The following is a 25,549-nucleotide window of genomic DNA, read 5'->3' as shown; positions in this document are numbered from 1 at the left end:
CGTTCATCTTAGGGCGGTAAGGGGAAGAATTGTGATGCTGAATGTTGAAGTTCTGGCACAACTCCTTCATCATTTTGTTGTTGAGATTAGAACCATTATCAATAATGATTCTTTCGGGAATCCCATAGCGACAAATGATTTCTTTCTTGATGAATTGGGCAACCACATGTCTGGTGACCTTCGCAAATGACGCTGCTTCGACCCACTTGGTGAAATAGTCGATGGCAACAAGGATGAAGCGATGCCCATTGGAAGCGGTCGGCTCAATCTTTCCAATCATATCGATGCCCCACATAGCAAAAGGCCACGGCGAAGACATCACATTCAAAGGATTCGGCGGCACATGCACCTTATCAGCATAAATCTGGCATTTATGGCACTTCCGAGCATATTTGAAACAATCAGATTCCATGGTCATCCAGTAATAACCTGCTCTCAACAATTTCTTAGCCATTGCATGTCCGTCGGCATGAGTACCGAATGAGCCTTCATGAACTTCCTACATTAACATGTTTGCTTCGTGTCTGTCCACGCATCTGAGCAAAACCATGTCGAAGTTCCTCTTATACAAAACATCATCTTTGTTCAAGAAGAAACTTCTTGCCAATCTTCTCAAAGTCTTTCTATCATTGTTGGATGCCCCTGCAGGGTACTCTTGATTCTTCAGAAAGCACTTGATGTCGTGATACCAGGGCTTGTCATCAACTACCAGTTCAGCAGCAAACACATACGCGGCCCTATCAAGGCGCATCACGTCGATCTTGGGAGCATGGTTCCAACGGATCACCGTGATCATGGAGGATAGAGTAGCAAGAGCATCTGCCATCTGGTTCTCATCACGAGGTATATGGTACAACTTTACTGTTGTGAAGAAAGTCAACAGTCTTCTCGCATAATCTCTGTAGGGAACCAGAGTAGGCTGGAGAGTGTTCTAATCACCATTCACTTGATTGATTACCAGAGTTGAATCTCCGAAGATGTCCAAAGTCTTGATTCTCAAATCAATGGCTTGCTCAATACCCAAGATACAGGCTTCATACTCAGCTTCATTATTGGTGCACTCGAAAGTCAGACGAGCGGTGAAAGGCATGTGGGCACCTTTCGGAGTTCTAATGACAACACCAATTCCACTTCCTCTGGCGTTGACGGCCCCACCAAACATTAAAGTCCACTTTTCGTCTGGATCAGGTCCCTCTTCAACAACTGGCTCTTCACAGTCTTTCATCTTGAGGAACATGATGTCTTCATCTGGAAAATCAAACTTCATCGGCTCATAATCTTCAACCGGCTGTTGAGCAAGATAGTCTGACAGAATACTCCCCTTGATGGCTTTCTGGGAAGTACACTGGATGTCGTACTCTGTCAGTACCATTTGCCAACGAGAAACTCTTCCGGTGAGAGCTGGCTTCTCAAATATATACTTGACTGGATCCATTTTGGAGATCAGTAAGGTTGTGTGAGACAGCATGTATTGTCTCAATCGCTTAGCAGCCCATGCAAGTGCACAACATGTTTTTTCAAGCATTGAGTATCTCAACTCGCAATCTGTAAATTTCTTACTCAGGTAGTAGATGGCACGCTCTTTCCTACCTGTCTCGTCATGTTGACCGAGAACACAACCCATGGAATTGTCTAGTACTGTCAAATACATAATCAGCGGTCTCCCTGGGACCGGAGGCATAAGGATAGGAGGATTCTGCAAATACTCTTTTATCTTCTCGAACGCCCTTTGACAATCATCATTCCAACTGATAGCCTGATCTTTTCTCAACAATTTGAATATTGGCTCACACGTGGCTGTTAGGTGAGAGATGGACCTTGCAATGTAGTTCAACCTCCCTAAGAAACCACAGACTTGTTTCTCTGTTCTTGGCTCAGGCATTTCCTGTATCGCTTTCACTTTGGCCGGATCCACCTCAATCCCTTTTCCGCTAACAACAAAATCCAGTAGTTTTCCAGATCTTACCCCAAAAGTACACTTGTTCGGATTAAGCCTCAGCTTGAATTTCCTCAAACGCTCAAACAGTTTCTGCAAATTCACTAAATGTTCTTCTTCTGTCTGAGATTTGGCAATCATATCATCAACATAAACCTCGATTTCATGATGAATCATATCATGGAACAGAGTCACCATCGCTCGCTGATATGTTGCTCCGGCATTTTTCAGACCAAACGACATCACCTTGTAGCAGAAGGTGCCCCATGGGGTTATGAATGTTGTCTTCTCCATGTCTTTTGATGCCATCTTAATTTGATTATAGCCAGAAAAGCCATCCATGAAGGAGAATACCGAGAACTGAGCCGTGTTATCCACCAAAACGTCAATGTGAGGCAAGGGGAAATCATCTTTAGGACTAGCCCTGTTCAGATCCCGGTAGTCAACACACATCCGTACCTTTCCATCCTTCTTAGGTACTGGAACGATATTTGCAACCCATGGCGGATAATTTGTGACTGCTAGAAACCCTGCATCCAACTGTTTTTGCACTTCTTCCTTTATCTTGACATCCATCTCTGGTCTTGTTCTTCTGAGCTTCTGCTTGACCGGAGGGCAACCTTCTTTGAGCGGCAAGCGATGTACCACGATGTCTGTGTCAAGCCCTGGCATGTCCTGATAAGACCAAGCGAAGATGTCAACATACTCTTGCAGCAATTCAATCAACCCCTTCTTCACATTGTCTTCCAAAGCAGCCCCTATCTTGATTTCTCTCTTGGCGTCCTCGATGCCGAGATTAATCACTTCAACAGACTCTTGATACGGTTGAATGACCCTTTCCTCTTATTTTAATAACCTGGTAAGTTCTTCATGGAGTTCACAGTCTTCATCACCCTCTTCTTCAGCTTGAAAGATTGGATTTTCAAAGTCGAAGCGAGCCATATCAGAACCGTTATCAATAGGATCCGGTGATGTGCATCTGCATGAGTGATGGTATGTGCTTATGAGTGTGAAAAAAAAGTGGAAACTAAACAAAACATTGCCATTTTTTTTGAAAAACTGCAAAAATAGAAAGACAGGGAACGAAATATTTGAATGCAATAAGACGTCCTTTATTTATGATAAAAAATGCAAGTGTCACATAGATGAGCCGTACAATGAGTCATTACGCCCTGGCGGAACGTAAGACTTGGATATGCATGAACAAACAAAGAAAATTACTCCTCCAGACAAGTGGCTTGGACAATCTCCTCAGAAGACCAATTGTTGAGAACTTCACCCGGGATCCTCGGACGTACCCAGTTATCGATGTCGCAATCACTATCCCCATCTTCATTGTTGACCGTAGAGACTAATTTGACTTCTCCTTCAACCATGTTAGCGTTGGCTCCACCATGCTGGGGCATGGGATTGTTGACGATATTAGGAGCTGGTGCAAAGTTAACGGCCTTTGAATCAATGAGGTCCTGAACTACGTGCTTAAAAGCTTTGCAGTTCTCAATATTGTGGCCAGGTGCCCCAGAGTGGAAGCTACACCTAGCGTTGGCGTCATAACCCACCGGAAGCCTACCAACGGGAGGAGCCAGAGTGCACAACTGCACAAGTTGTAGTTGTTGAAGACTAGAAAGCAACTGAGCGTACGACATTGGAAGAGTGTTGAAACGCCGGTCCATCGTCCTTGGCCTCGGTTGATAGGTGGGTCTGTTACCCGGTTGTTGTGGTTGGTACTGAGCTAGTTGATGCTATGGTTGTTGTTGTTGTAGTGGTGCTGCAGCTGGAATGGTCACAGCCGCAACATACGGTTGCTGATGATAATTCTGAAAGTTATTCCTCCGGTTATCCCTGTTCTGATAAGAAGATATGGCACTTGCATCCCCTTCTCTCCTCTTCTGTCCCTGAATGAACGACTTCTTCACCCCTGATGAGGATCCACCTCCACTCTGGGTCTTGTATGTCCTCAGGTAATTCTCCACCCTCTCTCCGGTAGAGACTACATCAGCAAAATTGGAGGCATTGCAACCCACCAGGCGCTCCAAATAAGGTCCTGGTAGAGTGTTCATGAACATGTTAGCCATTTCCTTCTCCAACATAGGAGGTTGAACACGAGAAGCTGTTTCTCTCCAGCGTTGAGCGTATTCTCTGAAGCACTCATTGCTTTTAAGAGACAAATTTTGAAGTTGAGTTCTGTCCAGAGCCATGTCTGCATTATACTGATACTGCTTCACGAAAGCCTCAGCCAAATCCCTCCAGCAACGGATGTGGGCTCTGTCCAGCCTCATATACCATTCCAGGGATGCCCTAGCTAGGCTGTCCTGGAAAAAGTACATAAGCAACTTTTTGTCATCGGAGTATGCAACCATTTTACGGAAATAGGCTTGCACATGGGTCTTCGGGCAAGAGTTGCCATTGTATTTGTCAAATATCGGGACCTTGAATTTCGGTGGCACTCTCACACCTGGGACCAGCCCCAAGTCAGCAACATCTACTCCCAGAGGATTCTGTCCTTCCACTGCCTTCAACCTCTCTTCCAATCTTCTAAACATGGGGTCCACACCATGACCCATACCAAAGTCTTCCTGCAGCAGGGGGAACTGATCGTCCTGATCATCATGAACGGGCTGTTGACCGGAGGTGACATGTAGGATTGGGATAGGCCCCAGTCCATTGGTTCCATTAGCCTCTCCAGCTGGAGGATCAGTCACCGTCTCTGGTTGAGCAGGGGGATTCCTCTGTATCATCTGCCTGAGCTCTTGTTGTCCCTGAGCCACCCCTTGAACCACATCCATGAATTGATTCATGCGGAATTTCATCTCGGCGAATTCTGCCTGTAGGCTTTCCATTACTCTCTGTTGGTTTCTGCGGGTACCGTACCGGTGAATGCTTGGGTCAGCTATCCTGCTGATGGAACACCAAACAAACTGAGAACACTGTGGCGGTACCTGTTATGCAAGACATGCTAATGAATATGTAAATGCAATGACATGTTTATCAATTCCAAAGGTATTCTACCCCCTTGATTCCAGTCTCTCAATAGATAAACGATGTAAAAAAAAGACTAAACCGTTGATGAGAACCAAGAAAATTCCGACTAGAATCAAGTAGAAGATATAAACCCCACAGAAATGGATAAACATGTGTGAATGATTATGAATGCAAAATGATGTGATGCAAAATGATGTGAATGCAGTGCAGTGGCATGGGAATCAGGATCGCTGTATCTGCTTGAACATCTGTCAGGTTGCACTGTCTGGAGAGAAATTAAGAGCACACCAAACAAAGGTCATGGGATGAATCATGTTATCCTTAATATCAACCACCCATTTTGGTGGATTATGGTTTACACCTTATCGACACCCAAGTTTCATTGATATTAAGGATACCTGATCGGATCAACCATGAATCAAGGGTTTGTTGCAAGTCACGAGCATGGAGTTTAGGTTAAGAACCACCCAAAAGGAGTGTACTAAGGTTTAAACCTGCCAAACATGTTCTACAAAAGGTTCCCATAGTCATAATCCCATCTTTCGGATATTATCGGAGGAACGACTACTCGTATTCCAAAAATATTCTCAAGAGAGACTCTTATGAGTGTAGTATCGCGTAACAATCGTATCAAATCTTACACTTGAACGACTTTCGCACTACGTCCTACGAATAGGCCAAGATGGGTTTGGTAAACTAAGGTCCTCGGCTTCTAAGGTCTATATTGGAAAAAGTAATGTCTAACCACAACTTACTTGTGTGACATTATTGATCTCAACATGACCTCCACCAAGTGAATGGGCTTGCAAGTCAACTTGCTAAGGAATAACTCCACACAAGTCGACAAGACTATGCCATTCTCCTATCCTAAGTGCACTCGAGTTCGGGTATAGAACTCATCTCACAAAGATCATTAAGAAGCCATAGCCAACCAACAGATACAACAATGATATGTATACAATGCAATAAGGTAAAGCAGGTAAATAAATAACTGTACAAAATCATGAACACCCAATAAACAAACAAACTACAAAAGTTAGGAGGGACTCGCTTAGGGAAACCGGGTCCCCAATAGAGTCGCTAGCTGTCGCAACCTGAAAAATACAGTGTGCGAAAAAACAACCGGCGAAAGAAAATGACAGAAGAGTCGCCACTGTGCGTTATTTATCCCAAAGGAGGGAAAGGAAACGCTCGAAGTAAACCTGAAAAGAGGAAAGGAAAAGACAAGGTCTCGCAACCAAATCTTGGGTTCGGGAGCCGGTTATGCGAAGGGAAGGTATTAGCACCCCTACGCATCCGTAGTACTCTACGGGATCCACTTTTGTAGTTCTTGTCTAAAGGGTGTGAGTTTATCTTGTGTTGTTTACTAAAAAAAGGGGTTAAATGAAAATGACTCGCGCGGATGTCGCATCCACTGCATACGTATCTCATCTGAATATGAGAATCAGAGTCTTCGTAGCTCGGCTGACCTATGGGTTGGGGGGATGTGTGCTCTCTAAGACATCGCGTCTTATGCCTACGTATCTCATCTGAAATGAGAATCAGAGCAAGCCGTAGTTCGGCTAACTACGGGGTTAAGGATTATGTTTTGGGGGCGGACGACGTTACTACGCAATCTACCGGATGCTCGACCTTTGGAGACTTACTCACCTATAGTAGAAGGAGTAAACGTGTGTTTAGGAGAAGAAAAATCAATGAAGGGTTAGGGTTTGGGATGCTCATGCAAAAAGGCAGTCCTTGACGAAGGAACCGCGCTACCTGCGGGGATACGAACACATACAAAACAAACATGTATAAAGTAAATGTGCCAACAAGGCAATCAGAATAAATCTCCCAAATGGTATCCCACAAGCAAAGTGGAATATCCAGCGAGCTATCCCTGCAAAAGTCATGTGAGCCTTCACAAAAACTCAACAAAAGGGTTAGTGAAACAAGATAAGGATTAGGAGAAAACATGCTATGACAAACGTAAGTCAGATTAGAGCAAAACAGTATGGTTTTTCATGGATAACAATATGGTTTCAGAAACCTCAAACCTTATGGCATACACTTCAGAAATTAAACGATTAAGCATTCAAGGCATTATTTATACATTCATACATAATTATGAACCCGTGGGCAAAAACCTAATGAAATTCATCCATCATACCTCAAACATTCAGAGTATTCAACTTCAAAGCACAAAGGTAATGGGAATAAGGGCAAACCTGATTGGAGAGATCGGTTGAAATCAAATGGCACGGCTGGATTTGCAAACCAATGTTGGGGTTTCTTGAGCTAAAAGTGTGTGAGTCAGAATGAACCTTTCAGAGTTGCCTGGAGGTTGCTCTGAACTCTGTTAGCTCTTCTCTCACTATCTTTTTCCCCAGGGTTCTTCTCTCACTATCTTTTTCCCAGACAGGGTAATAGAATAGAATTGCCTTTTGTTTCACTGAAACTCTGAATTTATAACCTGATTTTTGTGGACCTGTGGGCCCAAATGAGAGAGGTCCAAGTCCAAGATTTTTTCTTTTATTTATTTATTTATTATTTTTTTTTTTTTTTTTTTTCGTTTTTTTTTCTTCGTTTTTTTGTTTTTTTGTTTTTTTTTTCAAAACACGTGGGCTTCGCCTAGCGAGCATGACAACTCATGAACAAACCTTTGCTCCTTCAAGATTAACGTTTTGACTGACAAATAGACCCTTGTTGGAAGTAACTCAAGTCTTTCCCTTGTGTTGACTGATCATCTAAATAGAGCCCACAAAGTGTCCTGGATGATGTTCAAGCTTCTTGGATCCGATTCCGATTGCCATGATGAAATGCAAATGCTAAATGACCTAAAAATGAATGCATGCATGAGGTGTAAAGTGTATGCTTCCAGGAAAAATGAAGGGTAAATTTTGGGGTATTACAATGACATGTTGCGAAGATATGCATCATGACGAAAGCGTGTTCAACAATCATCCAGGCCTTGTGCCATATTTCAACCTAGATCTCCGAAAGATTCTAGCTTCCTATATGTCAATTGGCCTAAGTCCTTTACCATGAGAAACGGAAGTCAAAGTTTGATGGTCGAAAATGACTTATGTCGTGGTACCCATGAGAAAAAACAAAATCCAGACAAAATTAGGGTGTGACAGCTGTCCCTATTTAATTACCGTGAACCAGAAAGTAAGAATGGCAGCAGTCTTCATACGTTTGTGGTGAATGATAATTAAATACAAGAACACCCAAATTTGACCCTTGAAAAGCAAAGAATAAATGCATAAAGAGGAATGTATTGGGAAATGCGGTATGAGGAGTTAGTGTAGAGTAAAAGAAACAATCAAAAACTTTCTAGGAATCTTCAGAACAGTATCTTGGCTAACTACAATCGAGATATCCCAACAATGGAATGATACCTCAACTGTATCTGGGACTGTTTCAGACAGTGTCTAAAACCGGTCATAGAGAATTCTCCGAAGATCAAACGAATCAGCACCTTCGAAACAAATGAGACTCTAAATTAATGAAGCAACATCTCAAACAACAAAATGAGATTCTCTGTATCGAATCGAAGCAGCATCTTATACGATAGAATTAAGATATTCCGAATAAGGGGAATGTTACCTTAATTGAATCTAAGACTCTTTGGGGATACTAGAGTAGTATCTAAAAAGAAATGGAAATGAGACTCTTCATATTGATGAAGCAGTATCTTAAACAGTAAAATGAGATTCTCTGTATCAAATTGAAGCAGCATCTTATACGATAGAATTAAGATGTTCCGAACAAGGGAATGATACCTTAATTGAATCTAAGACTCTTCGAGGATACTGAAGCAGTATCTCAAGAAAAATTGAAATGAGACTCTTCATATTGATGAAGCAGTATCTTAAACAGTAAAATGAGATTCTCTGTATCGAATCGAAGCAACATCTTATACGATAGAATTAAGATATTCCGAACAAGGGAATGATACCTTAACTGAATCTAAGACTCTTCGAGGATACTTGAGCAGTATCTCAAGAGAAATTGAAATGAGACTCTTCATACTGATGAAGCAGTATCTTAAACAGTAAAATGAGATTCTTTGTATCGAATTGAAGCAACATCTTATACGGTAGAATTAAGATGTTCCGAACAAGGGAAATGATACCTTAATTGAATCTAAGACTCTTCGAGGATACTGGAGCAGTATCTCAAGAGAAATTGAAATGAGACTCTTCATATTGATGAAGCAGTATCTCAAACAGTAAAATGAGATTCTCTGTATCAAATCGAAGCAACATCTTATACGATAGAATTAAGATATTCCGAACAAGGGGAATGATACCTTAGTTGAATCTAAGACTCTTCGAGGATACTGGAGCAGTATCTCAAGAGAAATTGAAATGAGACTCTTCATATTGATGAAGCAGTATCTCAAACAGTAAAATGAGATTCTCTGTATCGAATTGAAGCAGCATTTTATACGATAGAATTAAGATATTCCGAACAAGGGAAATGATACCTTAATTGAATCTAAGACTCTTCGAGGATACTGGAGTAGTATCTCAAGAGAAATTAAAATGAGTCTCTTCATATTGATGAAGCAGTATCTCAAACAGTAAAATGAGGTTCTCTATATCGAATCGAAGCAACTTCTTATACGATAGAATTAAGATGTTCCGAACAAGGGAGTGATACCTTAATTGAATCTAAGATTCTTCGAGGATACTGGAGCAGTATCTCTAAAGAAATTAGAATGAGACTCGTCATATTGATGAAGCAGCATCTCAAACACCGAAATGAGATTCTCCAAATAACTGAAGCGGTATCTCAAATGTTCATCTGTTGGGGAAACATTTAGGAAAGACTCCTTTTGAAGGAGGTTTACTAGCCATGTTCTGCAAGGGAGAAATTCATAAGAGAATTCTTAAAGTAACCTCTGCCTGGGGATTAGTGGTAGCAAAGATGTTGGGGAATGTCATTATTAACCATGAAAGTTGAAGAACGATTTGCTGGGAAATAAATCCACGAGCACATGCAGGGTAATAACTCCATTGAATTAAATGAGGAAAGTACGGGGTACATATGAATGACCCTGGATCCTGATATTTTATGTTTGATATATGATGTTCCACTTTGGGTGGAAGCACCACGTATGAAATTATGCATGCGATGTATACGAGTATGCAAACGCTAGGGATATTTAGCTGTGCATATAGGAATGCGAATCGTATAAGGCTATGCATATGTGTTCCGATGATTGGTATGATTATTTCTTGGTGAATTTTCCTATATTGGTAGGAAGATTATGTATATAATTGATGCACATGGTGCATGTGATGTATATGGGCATGCAAATGGGTAATTGGGATATCCCCCAGTTAAGGCGTTTTTGCTTTGGTGATGATGCCAACAGTGTGGACTTTTGTTATGATGGAGATCAAGATTTGATGCCCCACTGGGCGATTTTGGGAGTATATTTGGGCTTCCCCAAGCCACTTGAAGGGTTCGGACCTTTCAACACGCAATATTTTAACCGTGATTTATTAACCTTCTTGTTGGAAATGCACTAGAGACTTGCCAAGGTTAGGCTATACCATGAGGGTATCTATGAGAGGCATTTGATTAGCAATTGGAACGGACATAGGTGCCTGCAAATGGTCTTACACCTCCAAAGAAAATAAGAAAAAACTTGGAAGATTTACCCCTTTACTATTTCAAAAGCAATTTTATCACCTTGTTCAATTGTGTATTTTTATTTTCTCCAAAATCTTCAAGAGTGATGTTTATAAAAAATAAAGGTGCTTTGCAAGCAAATAGATAAAATATAAAATAATTCGGGCACAACTTTTGTCGAGAAAATCTCTCTTTTATTGATTTGACCCTTGAAAGGGGCAATTGTACATAAAGATGCAATTCCTTAATGAGGTAATTTTTGTGCATGGAAACAAAATGGAAATAAAATCGAGTTTTTATTGAGTTTCTACATTGCTATGATCCTTGTGTCTTTGATAGTCCGAGTACTTCGCCTTTGAAAAAGTCAGGTAGGTTGATTCTTTGTCTTCGAGGGATATGCTAGATGCTTGAGAGTAAAGTTCTTTGTCTTGGAATTTATCCTTAATTTTTGCCTGGATCTCCCTTGCGGGTTTTTGATCCACCAGGATACCCATTTTTACCTGAGCCGCCCTTTCGGGTTTTCGAGTCAGCGGGTCAATTTTTTTTTATTTTTATCCCTAATTTTTTCCTGGGTCGCCCTTTCGGGTTTTCGATCCACCGGGATAGCTATTTTTGCCTAAATCTCCCTTTTAGGTTTTCGATTTAGTGGCTTTTATTATTCCATTTTTTAGGCAAAGTACTTTTTAATAGCACCCGCATTGGTGGGAAGTGGCAATTCATCACCGTCCATAGTTGCTAGGATTAGAGCGCCTCCGGAAAAGGCTCTAACCATCACAAACGGACCTTCATAATTTGGTGCAATTTCCCTCTGGAATCCTTGTGAATGGGCAAAATTTTCTTCAGCACCAAATCTCCCTCTTGGAACACCCTGGGATGGACTTTTTTGTCGAATTCCCTCTTAAGCCGTCTCTGATAGAGTTGACCATGACATAACACTTTCAAGCATTTCTCCTCAATAAGGTTGAGCTCATCGAACCTTGATTGAACCCATTCTGCTTCGTCTAACTTAGCCTCCATTAAGACCCTCATTGAGGGAATCTCCATTTCTATAGGGAGGACTGTTTCCATGCCGTATACCAAGGAATAAGGGGTTGCCCCTGTTGAAGTTCGTACCGACGTACGATAACCGTGTAACGCAAAAGGCAGCATCTCATGCCAATCTTTGTACATGACTACCATCTTATGAATGATTTTCTTGATATTTTTGTTTGCAGCTTCAACAACCCCATTCATTTTGGTCCGATATGGTGATGAATGATGCTCAATCTTGAATGTTGTGCATAACTCCTCCATGGTCTTGTTGTTGAGATTGGACCCGTTATCAGTGATGATTTTGTTAGGAATCCCGTATCGAGATATGATATTCTTTTTTAAGAAACGGGCGACTACATGCTTTGTGACATTCACATAAGATGCGACTTCAACCCATTTGGTGAAGTAGTCTATGGCCACCAAGATAAGTCTATGTCCATTATACGCTTTGGGTTCTATCATCCCAGTCATGTCGATGCCCCACATAGAGAATGGCCAAGGTGATGCTATAACATTTAGCGGCGTAGGACGTACATGTACTTTGTCAGCATAGATTTGGCATTTGTAGCATGCTATGGTGTAATGATAGCAGCCGGCTTCCATCATTAACCAGTAGTAACCAGCCTTTAGGATCTTCTTCTCCATTGCATGCCCATTTGTGTGTGTGCCGAAGGACCCTTCGTATATGTCCTTCATAAGCTGATTAGCCTCATATTTGTCCACACACCTCAACAAAACCCTGTCATAATTCTGCTTGTACAATACCTCCCCATTCAAGAGGAACTTCGACGCCGACCTCCGTATGGTCCTTTTATCAAGGCAGGAAGCCTTTGTCGGGTATTCTCGCTTCTCTAGATACTGTTTGATGTCAAATAACCAGGGTTTACCATCTGGCTCTTTTGCTGTTGTCAGGTAATGCACAGGTTCATCAAAATGCCTAATTTCAAGGTGAGGATGATGGTTAGGCCATATTAACTTGTACATGGAAGCCAGGCATCTGCCATCTGATTCTCTTCTCGAGGAATATGAGAGAAAGTGATTCTGTCAAATTTTTGGGAGCAACTTCAGCACGTAATCCCGGTATGGGATTAGGTTAGCATGTCTTGTTTCCCAATCACCTATGATCTGATGTATCACTAGAGAGGAATCCCCGAATACTTCTAGTACCTTGATCTTCAACTCAATATCTTCTTCTAGCCCCAATATGCAAGCTTCATACTCGGCCATGTTATTTGTGCAGGTAAAACAGAGCTTTGCGGTGAATGGTAGATGGAAATTCTTGGGAGACATTAGTACTGCCCCAATTCCATGACCTATCGCATTTGAAGCACCGTCTAACATGAGAGTCCAACCTGCTTTTGGCTTAAGTCTCTCCTCTAGTTCGGAGTCTTCAACATCCTTAACAAGCATGATGTCCTCATCTGGGAAGTCAAACTTCAAATGTTGGTAATCCTCTAACGGTTGGTGAGCAAGATGGTCTGCTAGTATGCTTCCTTTGATTTCCTTTTGTGCAACATATTGCATATCGTATTCTGATAACAACATATGCCATCGGGCAATTCTACCGATAAAAGAGGGTTTCTCGAATATGTACTTGATAGGATCCATTTTAGATACCAATCAAGTTGTATGAGTGAGCATGTACTGCCTGAGACGCTTAGCGGCCCACGCGAGTGCACAACAAGTCTTCTCGAGTAATGAATATCTTATCTCGCAATCATTAAACTTCTTGCTCAGATAATATATGGCATGCTCTTTTCTACCAGTCTCATCTTGTTGTCCCAAAACACAACCCATGGACTCGTCGAGCACTGTTAAGTACATGATGAGGGATCTTCCTTCCGCAGGGGGCATCGGAATGAGTGGCTCTTATAAGTATTATTTGATTTTGTCGAAGGCTATTTGGCAGTCATCATTCGATTCCACACCTTGATTCTGTTGGTGTAAGCCCTAGAGGCCAATACTTTTGGTACTTGTATCGAATTATTTATTAATAATAAAAGGCATTTTCTTTATTATGGTTGATTAATAAAGTCCCTAGAATAGATAGTCCGTTTAAATGTATTAAGTGTGACTTAATCATGAGAACACATTAAACATAAGGGCACTATTCTTAAAGTATCCGTAGTCGAGCTTTAATGTGAAGTGGGATAACATTAAAGCATTAAGACTATTATGTTTGTAGACTGATGATCACATCTCATGGATCATGGATAAAGAGTTATCAAGTCTTAAACATAGGTATGAATATTAGGAGTAATATTTATACCGGATTGACCCGCTATGAGAATACTATATAGAAAGTTATGCAAAGTGTCATAAGTTATTCTCATGGTGATAATAGTGTATACCACTCTTCGACCTGAAACCACTATGGATCCTAGATGTAGAGTCGAGTGCCTTATTGCTGATCCAACGTTGTCCGTAACTGGATAACCATAAAGACAGTTAATGGGTGCTCCACGAAGCATGCTGAGGGACATGAGTGTCCTAGATGGAATTTGCCAATCCTGCGTAACAGGATAAATGTCTATGGGCCCAATATTGAACTGGACAAGGGTGACACGGTCTATACCTTGTGTTCAATATAGACATAAGGGCAAAAGGGTAATTATACACATAATTATTATCACAGGAGGTTTTGTTAGATCACATGACATTTTTGTGACTTGGGTAGCAGTGATGTGTTGCTAGATACCGCTCACTGTTTATTATGTTAAATGCGTGATTTAATATAATTGCCAACGCCGCGAAAACCTATAGGGTCACACACAAAGAACAGATTGATGAGAGATAGAATAATTAAGGAACATCGTAAGGTACGGTGCACTTAAGTGGAAATGAAATATGGTAAGGTACCAAATACTTAAGTGATTTTGGCATATTATGAGATATGGGCAAAATACACTTAAGTGGGCTTTTTGGATTGAAGTCCACACAAGTGGTTCTCTAAATAGAACCCCTTGGGTAGAAGCATTGTCACTCCATTCCACTCCACTCCACTCAGACAGAAATTCAAGTAGAGACTTGGAATTTTGTTTCCCTCTTTCTCTCACTCAAAGCCTTCATTCATAACAGCTAGCACTGCGATTGAAGGAATCCGTTCGTGTGGACTGAGTAGAGACGTTGTCATCGTTCAACGTTCGTGATCGCCCCGTGGATCTGTATCAAAGGTTTTGATCATTATCAGAGATCTGCACCAAAGGTTTGAATCGCCACAAGAGGTAACGATTCTATCACTGATCATGCCCATTCGTAAGGATCACTAAATGGAGAAAATTTTAAATTCCGCTGCACCTTGGATGGCGATTCTCCTTCAGTGGTATCAGAGCCACTTACGAAACCATGAATCTGATAACTGTTTTTGTTCTGTAATAATATGATTAAAGACAGAATGAATCAAAGGTTAAATTGAGATTGATCAAGTTACATATATGTGATATATGTAATCCTGATGCAAAATACATTATATATGATATAGTGTTCTCGTTTCGTTCATTCAAACCCTCGATGATTGTTTTCCTTTGAGCGATCAATGGTCGTTTGCTTCTTGATCCGACATTAGTATGGTGAAGCAATGACGTGTTGATCAATCATACTGAATTAACAATCGAGATGTGTTTGACGGTCTGAAATTGGTGCATCAGGGTTAGTGACGACACAAGGGTTGTATTGTCAGAGAGTTATGCGATTGGGGTATGACTGCACAAAAGTTGTGCGTTCTAAACACTTTTCCGAACAGTGTTAACCGGTTAACGCATATGGTTAACCGGTTAACGCAATGCGAAATAAATTTTTTTGAGTTTTCAAACAGTGTTAACCGGTTAACGTATTTGGTTAACCGGTTAACGCAAGGCGGAAAACAGTTTTCCAAGACATTTTCAAACAGTGTTAACCGGTTAACGCATATGGTTAACCGGTTAACGCAAGGCAGAAAAGATTTTTCTAAAAGTTTTCAAACAGTGTTAACCGGTTAACGCATATGGTTAACCGGTTAACGCAAGGAAATTTTCACCCGTTCGGCTAACTCAGTGCTTTAAAAGTGTCAAGTGTTGATACGAAAAGCGACATCGATTTTAAATGAATTGTTCATTAAAAGATGATGATCGGTCGTCGAAATTTAATTTGATTTTAATTAATTAAAGGAAATAATAATAATAATAAAGTTTTTATTATTGTCTTGTGGTGATCGGTTATGGCCTTAGTTTTCCTTTGTTTTGTTTTGGGTTTTTTAAATACGACCTGCGTGTCGTGCCTCTCTCTTAATCTCCCAAATGTAACTTCTTTTCTCATCTCACTCCCTCGTATGTAAAACGAGTTTCTTTTTGTATTGTAATGATATGAAGAAAGCAAAGAAGTCAGTGCCAAAGGAGGACAACCTTGAAGATCTTGCTTGGAGAAGCTTAGATCGTTGTAGGTTAGCTTAGGTTCTCTCATTGGCTTGGGAGAACAATTGCGCTAGGGGCCATAACTGTTTCATTATGTATGTATGTATGTTGATGCATGTGAATGTATGTTGATGCATGTGAGATACCATTTATATGATAAACAAGCCGGTGAGATCAGAAAAATTGCAATTCCCTCAAAATAAATATTAAGTTTTAAGCTTTCCAAGTTTTAACACTCATCAAGATTAGTATCGAATAATGTAGGTTTCGCCTACGCGAGGTACATGTTCTATATTAGTAAGGTGCGATGGGATAATTGTAATATCCAACTGTTAAAACAATGGGTCAAACTTAACTAAACAAATTATAATAAGATTATATATATGTTTAGAAGCAAGAGTTGGGAATGATCCATATGATGGATTGGAATAAGGAGTTATTCACCCAACTGTAATTTTCGAGAGTTGTATGAGATACAATTGGAAGGAGTTCCTACCTAAATAACCTAGTTTTGTGTAATCCGCCTACGCGGACTTAGAACGAAGTGAAATATGGATCTCGACCCACTAGAAAATCTTCCAACGGGATTTTCCGAATCAAATGATGAGGGTCATTTGTTTTGAGTAAAATAGTGGGAGCATATTTAATTAAAGGCCTAATTGAATATGTCAATGATACTTATATTTTCATTAATCCTTATGTAGATTACCATGACAGCAAACACCTCTAACAACATCCTGCGATCAATCCTTGATAAGAAAAAATTGTCTGGGACAAATTTTCTGGATTGGCACCGAAACCTGAGGATTGTCCTCAAACATGATAAAAAGTTGTATGTCTTGGAGACACCTGTTCCTGAAGAGGAACCTCCTAGTTCTGCACCTAAGGCAGAAAGAGATGCTTATAAGAAGCATGTCGATGATGCCAATGAAACTGCTTGTCTCATGCTAGCTACCATGAACTCAGAATTGCAAAAGCAACATGAGAACATGTCAGCATTTGATATGATCGAACACCTGAAGTTGCTCTATCAAGAGCAAGCAAGGCATGAGAGGTTTGAAGTTTCAAAAGCCCTTTTTCAAAGCAAGTTAGCTGAGGGAGCCCCTGTAGGTCCCCATGTACTCAAGATGATTGGGTATGTGGAAAACCTTGAGAGATTGGGTTTTCCCCTCGAAAAGAAACTTGCAACTGATTTGATCTTGCAATCGTTGCCAGATAATTTCAGTCAATTTGTCCTAAATTTCAATATGATTGATATGGACAAATCTCTTCCTGAACTGCTCGCCATGTTAAGAACTGCTGAGCAGAATCTGAAGTCAAAAGGGAAGTCCATTCTGATGATAGGAAATGGAAAGAAACAGAACAAAAGGCCCACTAAGCAGAGTGATAAGGGGAAGGGCAAGGAAGTTGCCAATCCCAAACCCACTGCTGCTTTGAATCCTAGTGGAGGCATAGCAAAAGAAGGCACCTGCTTCCATTGCGGTAAGACCGGACACTGGAAGAGGAACTGCCCAAAGTACCTGGAAGATAAGAAGAATGGAGTAGAGACTTCAACTTCAGGTATTTTTGTTATTAATTTATCTACTTCTGCATCATGGGTATTAGATACTGGATGCATTTCTCACATTTGTACAAATGTGCAGGAACTAAAAAGGAGTAGAGATTTGGCAAAAGGTGAAGTCGACCTACGAGTTGGCTATGGAGCAAAGGTTGCTGCTTTAGCCGTAGGAACTTTTGTATTGACTTTACCTAGTGGTTTAATAATTCAGTTAGAGAACTGTTATTATGTACCTGCAATTAGCAGGGATATTATTTCCATTGCTTGTTTGGACAAGTTTGGTTTTTCATTTATAATAAAGAACAATTGTTGCTCAATTTATTTGAATGATATATTCTATGCTACTGCACAAATGAACAATGGACTGTATGTCCTTGATCTTTAAATGCCTATTAATAACATTAATACAAAAGGGTGAAACCTAACGAGTTAAAACCAACTAGGTAATAATATTAAAACTCTTCGATCAGATCGAAGTGGTGAGTATTTAATCCTAGAGTTTGATGACCATCTGAAAGAGTGTGGGATCCTATCCCAACTTACTCCTCCTGGAACATCCCAATGGAAGGGTGTATCTGAGAGAAGAAATCGAACCCTGTTGGACATGGTCCGATCCATGATGAGTCACACCAATCTTCCAAACTCCTTTTGAGGACATACACCATTGACATCAGCTTACACACTTAACCGTGTTCCATCCAAAAGGTTGAAAAGACACCATATGAGATATGGAGTGGTAAGAGACCACATATGTCTTACATGAAGATTTGGGGTTGCGAAGTTTATATGAAACGACAAATTTCAACTAAGCTTGAGCCCAAATCTGACAAATGCTTATTTGTGGGGTATCCTAAAGAAACAAGAGGATATTACTTCTACAATCCTTCGGAGGGCAAAGTGTTTGTCGCTCGAACTGGAGTTTTCCTAGAAAAAGGATTTTAATTCCAAAGGAACCAGTGGGAGGAAAGTAGAGCTTGAAGAAATTCAAGAATCACAAAGCACCGATACACCTATGGAGGAATTAGAGTAGGAAACACAAGTAGTTGTGTAAGAGCAACCTGCTCAAGTAGAACAAGACCAGCGTAGGTCAGGCAGGATACGTCACCTACCTGAGAAATATGGATATCTGATCAAGGTGATGTATTACTCATGGATCAAGATGAGCCTGTGACCTACTCATGGAATCTTCGTTTTGATGAAACAGTAAAACTGTATGGATTCATCAAGAACGAAGATGAGACTTGTGTCTACTAGAAGGTTAGTGGGAGCATGATCGTATTCCTGGTATTATATGTAGGTGACATATTACTCATTGGAATCGATATCCCTACCCTGCGACAAGTAAAGTCTTGGTTGGGGAAATGCTTTTCTATGAAAGACCTAGGTGAAGCAACCTATATATTAGGAATCAGAATCTATAGAGATAGATCACAAAACTGCTTGGCCTAAGTCAGAGTACATACATAGACAAAGTGCTGAGATGCTTTAATATGAATGATTCCAATCTGGTTATGTGTTTTGCTTAAATGGTGGCACTGTGAGCTTGAAAAGTTCAACGCAAGATGCAGTTGCTGATTCTACAACTGAGGCCGAGTATATTGCTGCCTTAAGTGCAGCAAAGGAAGCTGTTTGGATCAATAAAATTGGCATAATCCCTAGCATTGTGGATCCCATTGATCTCTATTATGATAACAATGGTGTTATCGCACAAGCTAAGGATCCTAGATCTCACCAACGATCCAAACACATACTTAGGCGTTGTGCGAAAATATGTAAAGTACCTACACTTGACAATGTTTCTGACCACTGACAAAGCCTCTTGCACAACAGAAGCATGATGGCCATACTAGATCAATGGGCATACGGGGTATGCCTGATTGGCTCTAGTGCTAGTGGGAGATTGTTGGTGTAAGCCCTAGAGGCCAATACTTTTGGTACTTGTATCGAATTATTTATTAATAATAAAAGGCATTTTCTTTATTATGGTTGATTAATAAAGTCCCTAGAATATATAGTCCGTTTAAATGTATTAAGTGTGACTTAATCATGAGAACACATTAAACATAAGGGCACTATTCTTAAAGTATCCGTAGTCGAGCTTTAATATGAAGTGGGATAACATTAAAGCATTAAGACTATTATGTTTGTAGACTGATGATCACATCTCATGGATCATGGATAAAGAGTTATCAAGTCTTAAACATAGGTATGAATATTAGGAGTAATATTTATACCGGATTGACCCGCTATGAGAATACTATATAGAAAGTTATGCAAAGTGTCATAAGTTATTCTCATGGTGATAATAGTGTATACCACTCTTCGACCTGAAACCACTATGGATCCTAGATGTAGAGTCGAGTGCCTTATTGCTGATCCAACGTTGTCCGTAACTGGATAACCATAAAGACAGTTAATGGGTGCTCCACGAAGCATGCTGAGGGACATGAGTGTCCTAGATGGAATTTGCCAATCCTGCGTAACAGGATAAATGTCTATGGGCCCAATATTCAACTGGACAAGGGTGACACGGTCTATACCTTGTGTTCAATATAGACATAAGGGCAAAAGGGTAATTATACACATAATTATTATCACAGGAGGTTTTGTCAGATCACATGACATTTTTGTGACTTGGGTAGCAGTGATGTGTTGCTAGATACCGCTCACTGTTTATTATGTTAAATGCGTGATTTAATATAATTGCCAACGCCGCGAAAACCTATAGGGTCACACACAAAGGACGGATTGATGAGAGATAGAATAATTAAGGAACATCGTAAGGTACGGTGCACTTAAGTGGAAACGAAATATGGTAAGGTACCAAATACTTAAGTGATTTTGGCATATTATGAGATATGGGCAAAATACACTTAAGTGGGCTTTTTGGCTTGAAGCCCACACATGTGGTTCTATAAATAGAGCCCCTTGGGTAGAAGCATTGTCACTCCACTCCACTCCACTCCACTCAGACAGAAATTCAAGTAGAGACTTGGAATTTTGTTTCCCTCTTTCTCTCACTCAAAGCCTTCATTCATAACAGCTAGCACTGCGATTGAAGGAATCCGTTCGTGTGGACTGAGTAGAGACGTTGTCATCGTTCAACGTTCGTGATCGCCCCGTGGATCTGTATCAAAGGTTTTGATCATTATCAGAGATCTGCACCAAAGGTTTGAATCGCCACAAGAGGTAACGATTCTATCACTGATCATGCCCATTCGTAAGGATCACTAAATGGAGAAATTTTTTAAATTCCGCTGCGCCTTGGATGGCGATTCTCCTTCAGATTCTTCCTTAGAAGCTTGAATATTGGTTTGCATGTGGCAGTAAGGTGAGAGATAAACCTGGCGATGTAATTCAGTCTTCCCAAGAACCCATGAACTTCCTTCTCGGTCCTCGGTGCAGGCATGTTCTGAATGGCTCGAACCTTATCGGGATCTACTTCAATTCCATTTTGGCTTACAATAAAGCCTAAAAGCTTCCCAGAACGAATCCCAAATGTGCATTTGTTAGGGTTAAGTCTCAACCTAAACTTCCTTAACCGAGCCAACAGTTTCTCCAGGTTAGTGATGTGCTCTTCTTCTGTCTGGGATTTGGCAATCATATCGTCAACATACAACTCAATCTCTTTATGAATCATGTCATGAAAAAGAGTCACCATAGCATGTTGATATGTTGCCCCAACGTTCTTTAAACCAAATGGCATTACTTTGTAATAAAAGGTGTCCCAAGGGGTGATGAACATGGTTTTGTCCATGTCCTTGGGATCCATTTTAATTTGGTTATATCCAGAGAAGCCATCCATGAAGGAAAATACGGAGAACTGAGCTATGTTATCTACCGATACATCAATGTGAGGTAATGGGAAATCGTCTTTGGGACTAGCTCTATTTAGGTCTCGGTAGTCGACGCACATGGGGACTTTCCCATCTTTCTTCGGTACCGGTACAATGTTGGCAACCCATTGTGGGTACTTAGCGACTTCTAGGAAACCGGCGTCAAACTACTTTCTTACTTCTTCTCTGATCTTGAGAGCCATATCCGGCCGAGTTCTTCTTAGCTTTTGTTTGACGGTAGAGCATTCTTCTTTAAGGGGAAGCTTGTGGGTCACGATGTCAGTGTCTAACCCGGGCATATCTTGATATGACCAAGCAAACACATCTGCGTATTCGTGGAAGAGCTCTATCAATCTTGTCTTCACTGCATCTTGAAGCGTGGAGCCTACCCTTACTTCTCTCTTGTCTTCCTCTGTCCCAAGGTTGATAACTTTGACGTCCTCCTGGTGTGGTTGAATGACCTTCTCTTCTTGTTTGAGTAATCTGGCCAACTCTTTAGGGAGTTTGCAATCTTCCCCCACTTCGTCTTCAGCTTGGTAAATTGGACAATCAAAATCATGCCATACCCTAGCAGTGTCGTTATCAATGGTCTCGGTGGTGTCTCTGCATGTTATGATTTATGCAGTTTATTTAGAAAGTGCGTACATAAGAATTAATTCCATTTTTATTGTAATGCAAAATATGAAAGGAAAGGAACAAAGGTTTGAAAGCGAATCACCATTTTATTAATGATATTCAAAAACTTCTAAAAGATAAAGGAGGCCCTACAACACACCACTGTGCCTTGGGCAGAGCACATGGTTTTGTTCAAAATGATAAAATTACTTTTGAAAAAATTGGGGAATTTCCACGGCATTCCAGTTCTTCAGTTCTTCATTGGGCGCGGCTTGTCGTATCCAGCTAGACACCCCCTCTTCATGAGCTTCATCATTAATCATTTCCACCTGATTGCCAAAGATGTGGCCAGCACTGGTGAATGTTTCTTCTACAGAATGAATATGCTCCTTATCATGTTGGTCACCGGCTTCATTCGATGACGGGTCATACCCTAAACCAAACTTGTCCCGCTTCTCTCGCACTTCCACCACCTTTCCCCAGTCTTGAGCATTCTCACTCTCCATAACAGCTTTAGCTCCTTTCCACGAGGCCATGGATGGTCCTGATTTTGGTGTCTCCAACATCTGTTGAACGACCATTACATTTACCACCTCCAAGGATTGGAATGGTGTCTCGGTGATCTCGCCATCCACCTCGACATATCGGAAATACGTTAAGTGGCTAACCAGGATATCCTCCTCTCCTCCAATCACAATCATCTTGTCATTCGTGATGAATTTTAACTTTTGATGTAAAGTGGAAGTGACGGCGCATACAGAGTGAATCCATGGTCTTCCAAGTAAACAGCTATATCCGGGATGTATGTCCATGACATGGAATGTAATAGTGAAGATAGTTAGGCCTATTTAAATCGGTAGGTCAACCTCCCCTATCACTACTCGCCTTGAGCCATCAAACGCTTTTACGATTAGAGTGTTGGGTTTCATATTCATTCCTTCCATTGGTAGCTTTACCAAAGTGGTTTTTGGCATGACATTCAGCGAGGAGCCTGTGTCTACTAATACTCTTGATAGTATAGTGTCTATGCATCTTAAGGAGATATGTAGAGCTTTGTTATGGTTCTTTCCCTCGACCGACAGTTCGTCATCGTTAAACCCCAAAAAATTTCCAATGGTTACACAAGCTATCACATCGTCAAATTGTTCCACCGTTATGTCTTTTGTGATATGCGCAACGCTTAACACTTTCATCAACGAGTTTCTGTGTGCTTCTGAGTTGAGCAACAGAGATAACATGGATATCTTTGAAGGGGTTTAATTCAACTGGTCCACCATTTTGTAATCACTCTTCTTGATTATCCTCAGAAATTCCTCGCCCTCTTCACGAGTGACTGCAACTTTAGGAGACAGATGCATTTCTTGCATTTCTTGATTAGGGACGGGGATTTGGACAGGAGTAGCAATTTCCTTCCCTTTAGCTTTTGCAGAAGCATCAACATCCCTTGGTGCAAACACTTGCCCACTACGCGTCATTCCAGCTGGCCCCACAATTGAGGTGACATTTGGCTCATTGATTACCAAGGGTCGGTCTTCCCGCCCTTGCTTAAAAGCTCTGGGATGATATATCCACGGTACCGCCTTCTCGTCCTCATATGCGAATGGTGCTGGAAATTCTATCACCAACAGGTTTGTAGGGATTTCGACATTAACTGCGTCATAAGGGATGTCAACCACTGTTAGTTCTTCCTCATTCCTGCTTTTGACACGGCGCTCGATTTGTAACTCGCCTTGATCCAACATTCGTTGGATAAAAATCTTCAACTCTTTATCCTCTTTTTCACCCACCAGCTCCATCGGGATTATACCACTCTTCAGCAATTGTTTACCTATCATGGCGATAGGAGTTTGAATTTCTTCAACTTTAAGAATCAATTCACCCTGATCACTCTCCTCAATGGCAATGACTGAAGCACCTCCATGTGTTGGCATGGGATTGGTGTTCACGTTCGGGCATCTTGGAGTGAAGGTGACAGCCTTAGCTTCAATCAAGTCTTGTACCCGATTCTGAAATGCAAAACAATTCTCCAAGGTATGACCGGGCGCTCCCATATGAAACTCATAGTGGGTGTTAGCATCATATCCGGGCGGATATGGAAAAACAACCGGTTTTAGTTCCCTCAACGTCAAAAGTCCCTCCTTTTGCAAGTACGAGAATATTTGGCTATAAGGCACTGGTAAAGGGTCAAGTTGCCTTCTCGGGGGCCTTGGCTTGAATTTCCTTGGTGGAGCAGTATTCTTTTGTTTACGATGTTGTTGGTGTTGTTGTTGATACACTTGTTGTTGTTGTATTGGATGTTGGTAGGGTATGGGAACTACTGCGGCGACTTGGCCATATGAAGCTTGTTGCTTCCCCTTGTAGCCTCTGGATATTGCGTTCGTATCACCTTCTCTTTTCTTCTAGAAGCCTCCAGAATACTGTTTCGGTGCACTGGGGGCTGTCACAGCTCCTTGTATCTTTCCATCCCTTAACCCTTTTTCTCTGCGATCTTCGATTGTCACTAGATGCGCAAAGTCGGACGCTACACTACTCACCAATCTATCAAAGAAAGGGTCCTTCAGTGTGTCCACAAATATTCCAGTCATTTCTTTTTTCGACAATGGTGGCTCTACCTGAGCAACCAACTCTCTCCATCGTTGGGCGTATTCTTTAAAAGACTCTTTTTCATTCATGGCCATCCCTTGTAACTGCATTCGGTCGGATGCCATATCTAAGTTGTATTTGTATTGACGGAGAAATGCGTCAACTAAGTCTTCCTTGCTTTGGATCCGCCCTTGCTCTAAGCTTATGTACCACCTTAGAGATGCTCCACTTAAACTGTTTTGGAAACAATGTATAAGTAGCTTGTCGTTTTCGGTATGGGCAACCATTTTCCTTAAGTACATTACCAGGTGACTTCTTGGACAAGTCTGGCCTTTGTATTTCTCGAAATCAGGAGTTTTAAATTTAGCCGGGATGACCAAATTTGACACCAGACGCATATTCATGGCAGCGACACCAAAGATATTATTCCCCTCTATAGCTTTGATCTTCTTTTCCAAGGCGCTAAGCCTATCTGCAGTAGGGTCTGGAAGCATCTTAGGCTTTGGTTGATCAGGTACGTAAAAAGCATCGTTTGAGTCATCTCCCATCTCCGACCCATAATGAGTAGACGCACCAGAAGGCTTTGCACGATCTCCACCCCCCTGTTCCCTACCGGTATATGAACCAAACTGTTCTTAGCATGAATGAAGCTTTCGTCTTGTTGGGCCAATCCTTATGTGTTGTCGTTCTTCCTCGCTCCAATTTCCGCATCCACAACGCTCTCTCTTTTGGCAATCGCTAGCATCGTTTCTAACAGTTGATCCATTTTCTCTTGGATCACAGTGATGTCTGTCCTCATGGTAACTTGATTAACCTCAACTTGCTCTAATGTCATATTGTAGTTGCTTCGCGTCTCGTATCGGTGTTGATTAGTCAGCGTTACTGGATAGAGGGTAAAAAGGTTGGGTAAGTTTTTTGAAATGAAATATGTGATGGGGTAGATGCATGCAAATGAAAAATGTCTTTTATTTATTTATTTCCAGGGAGTTTTTCA

The sequence above is a fragment of the Lathyrus oleraceus genome, chromosome 3, assembly GCF_024323335.1.
Source record: "Lathyrus oleraceus cultivar Zhongwan6 chromosome 3, CAAS_Psat_ZW6_1.0, whole genome shotgun sequence".
NCBI lineage: Eukaryota > Viridiplantae > Streptophyta > Magnoliopsida > Fabales > Fabaceae > Lathyrus > Lathyrus oleraceus.
The sequence above is the reverse complement of the archived record's forward strand: the minus strand, read 5'-3'. Positions refer to the sequence as shown.